Genomic DNA, 3,868 nt, shown 5'->3' on the forward strand with positions numbered 1-3,868 from the left:
AGCATGGCCCAATGGACCCAGAAAGGGGGAAACAGACTGGCATCTTAGCCTGAAGGAAGCAGGATTTTTGTTGTTGTTCAAGAATATTGTGTATTTAAAATAAATTCCTCATGCTTTTTCAAAGCCTAGAAATAATGTGTTCTCAAAGTAGAGAAAGAAATCTATTGAACTTTCTGCAAGATACTGATTTCATGTGCACCCGCCCGAGGTCCCCATGGCCTCCTGGAGACTGCAGGACGGGGATCTTAGCTGGATGGTGTCTCCAGGCACCTGTCTCTGCATATCATGCCTCAGTTTCCCTCAGAGATGCACAGTTCTGTGGGGATTCGAATAGACAGTCTTGTCCTGGATTGTCGTCTTAGGGCTGCTTCTCACAATAAAAACGTGAATACTGGTTCAAATTTAGTCTGAGAACAAGCCATTTGTGAATCCATGACTGATGGATGGAAACGGGTCCTCTTTGTGGCAATGAAGCATCATGTGCTCTTCTTCATCAACCCTCCTCTTCCTCCTCCCCCTCCTCCTCCTCACAAGCATTCCTGGAATTTTCAGCAACGTTGGTCTGTGCCGACAACCACAGCTCCCCAGTGTGGCCCACGCATTGCTAAAGCAAGCCAGCTGCAGCTGCTGGAGAGCATGTGCCACCCGTGAGGGGTCACCTGCTTGCCTCTCACTGTCCGTGTCTGTCCATGGAGCTGTTTGAGGGAGGGGTCTGGGGCTCAGTATCGGGTACCCATCAAGAAGCCCAGTGTTTGTGCAGACGTGGCCGTTTGTCCCACAAGCTCCCAGATGGAAGTTGTGCCAGGAGGCTGCTGGAACCTAGGCGAAGGCAAAAGAATGACCACTTCCCCAACCCAGTGTCACTTCTGCTCAACGGGGACCTCTAACTGTTCTGCGTCCAGGCTCACAAAGTTCCCCCTGAAGATCTGTCTTTCCTTGGCCCTAACCCTGACCTCCATGGGGAGCAGACACTGCAGCATCCCTCTCAACCGCCTTATCTTCATTCTCAGTCCCCAGATCCACAAAATTCCTCCCCCTTCTCCCCATTACAAGACAATAGCTCCCCTCTGCATCCGGCAGTGGGCAGTGTCTACACCGGCAGCACGGGGGTGGGGGGGGGCGGCTATGGGGAACTCTTGTGTACAATGTCAAAAAATTGAGAGTCCCCTGAGTTCCTTGGATATGAAAAAAATGTTTTCTGAACAATCAGAAAACCCAGGAGGACAAATTTGTTTATGGAGCGACGGGGAAGAGTATTTGTAATCAGGGATCTACCAAGAAGTCCTGGGTTCTGGGTTAATGGAGCTGGAAACTCTGACCTTGGGAGGGGACTGGGTTACAGAACATTTGGAAACCAGGCTAAGTCTGCACACAGAAGCTCTCAGACGATATCAATGACACCACAACACGCCAGACGCTGGCGGAAGCGGCTTCGTATATGTTCACGGTGATCCTCATAAACCAGAGCATAGATACGGCCACCTTCTCATGGAGCTGAGAACGTTGCATCTCCAGGAGGTGATTTGTCCAAACACACACAGACTGTGAAGGGTGTCAGCCGTCCACGTAATGCTAACCCAGTTCAGACAGGTCATGAAGCTGTGGCTTGTGTCACACGGCCATGCGCTGGGGACATGTCTAGTCATCCCGATCCCTTTCCCAGTCCAGGTCCTCCTCTCCAAGGACCCTGCAGCCTGTATCCAATGAGAATAAGGTTCAGATATCTCAGCTCTTCTCACAACACAATTATTGATTCCTCTTCCTTCTCTCCTAATGTTGGATCTCATTTTGAATTTTATTTCCAGATTTTCCCAGCTTTGGGTTTGAGCTTTATCCCTTCCCCCAACTCTTTTTCCTGAGGACTTCCCTTCCTGAGGATTGGCCTTCCCTGATCTGATGCTCTGCAGTCACCCTGCGTGAAGGCTCTGGGCTCACCCCGAGGCCTCTGGCTCCTCCTGATGCAGTTCTGGGTGCTGGGCCTTGCCTGTCCCTGGACATCCTGACCTCCGAAGCCCCTCCTGCACTGTCTCCCATGGAGGATCCTGCAGTCTCAGCAGGCAGGTGGGTGCAAGGTGGGTTTCCTTCAAGAGGCACCGAGAGGCAGAGCCATGCTGGGAAGCCCTGGGGCTATGTGCCTGGTCATGGAGTGAGATGAGAGGAGGTCAGCCACGAAAGTGCATCCCCAGGTGGCTATCAGAAGCCTTCCAGAGATGGAAATGGAGAAGAGCTTGAGCCATCTGGGCTACAGCCTGACCCATGTGTGTCCTAGTCAGTGGCTGTGTGATAACCTTGCCCTGCCCTTGGCGGCCACTGCCCCAGCTGAGCCTGTGATGTTATGAATGGCTCACGTCAAACCTGACCTCTTAGGTGCTGACTTCCAGCTTTTGTAATTTGCCTAGTAGAAGCAGAGAAGTCCAGCTATTTCAGAATATGCCAATAAAACTGCTCATGGATTGAAAGAACCACTGGCCCTCTTGATTTACGTCGGCACGCGATGCTGTTCGTCAAAGGTGCTCGGAGGGTCTCCTCTTGAAATTTTCAGCTGTAAATAAGACAGGCATATTTGCCTAGGGAGTACCTGCCTCCAAACACCCATTTTGGTAATTACTATAGTAAAATCAATATGGTGGCAACTAATGGCCTGCCAAGAATGAGGAACAGTGTGGCCTTTTACATTCACCTTGGCGTCTGCTGGATCTGAGGCCCTTAGGTGAGTAGGTGGAGGTATTTTGATAGCTCTTTGTAAGTGGCTGATAGATCAGTATTCTAAGAACAGTATGGGATTTTCGTCACTTACTAGTCACAGGAAATTTGTAATTTCAGGAAATGTGATTTCTATGTAGTTGTAACTGTGGCACATAGGAAGTTGAGTAAAAATCCTGTTTTTTTGAGCTTGTCTTCAGATGATTAGGAATAGGATGATTCCTTACTCTTATTTTATGTTGAAATGACATAAAATATCATAATATTTATTAACAAATATGTATCAACAATGGAATTTCGCACATAGCTATGGCGAAATATGTTCATCTTCAGGTATGTCAATATTTTGTGATCTTTTTTGACCTCATGTTATCTATCACACATTTTTATAAACTGGGGCATCCATGGATGGGCCTCGGAGGGACTGTAAACCACTTGAAATTATAAATTTTGACAAGACCGTCTGTATGCTTTTTTTTTTTTTATGGGAGTGTTTTATCTGTTTCTCAAAGGAGTCTATAGCCCCTAATTGCTTAAACTCCATTGTGTCCAGAACGAAGTCCAAAGCTCTTAGTAGCTTATCCAACACTCCTACACACACACCCCTTGCTCTAATCTGTTCTTTATTTCTCATCTCCACTTTTCTTTTTCTGGCACCATGGTCTACAGCTTTGTCAAAATTCTCTCTGTTTCCCAAAATGGTTATTATTTTCACGGAAGTCATGCTTTATGTCCCCACTGCTGTTGGCCAGATAGAATGTCTCTGCTGCTGACATGTGGTCCTCTGCTTCTGTCTACTTGGTGCCCCTGAAAGGACCTGGTTGTGAGGGTCTGAGTAGAGTCTGAGCATTCCATGGGACACCCCATCTTGTAACCCAAGATGCTCCTGGATTACAGCTCATCATCAGTACTCATGGGAGAGAGGAATGAGCTACCTAGACAGTGGTAGTCACCATCCTCTCAGCACTCATGTTGAAAAATATTCTCTCATTACGCTGCCCATGACTGAACAACACAAGGACAACCAACCTACATCTTTGAAGAGTGAGGGAGGGTGGTAGGAACGCCACCTCATTTTTGTGTGTCTGAGCCCGCTCTACCTCCAGTCTCTCTGCTCTCTCTGCATTGCTGTTGTTGAGTATCAAGAACATTCTTTGCTTAATCA

The sequence above is a fragment of the Vulpes vulpes genome, chromosome 8 (genome assembly GCF_048418805.1).
Source record: "Vulpes vulpes isolate BD-2025 chromosome 8, VulVul3, whole genome shotgun sequence".
NCBI classification, from domain to species: Eukaryota; Metazoa; Chordata; class Mammalia; order Carnivora; family Canidae; genus Vulpes; species Vulpes vulpes.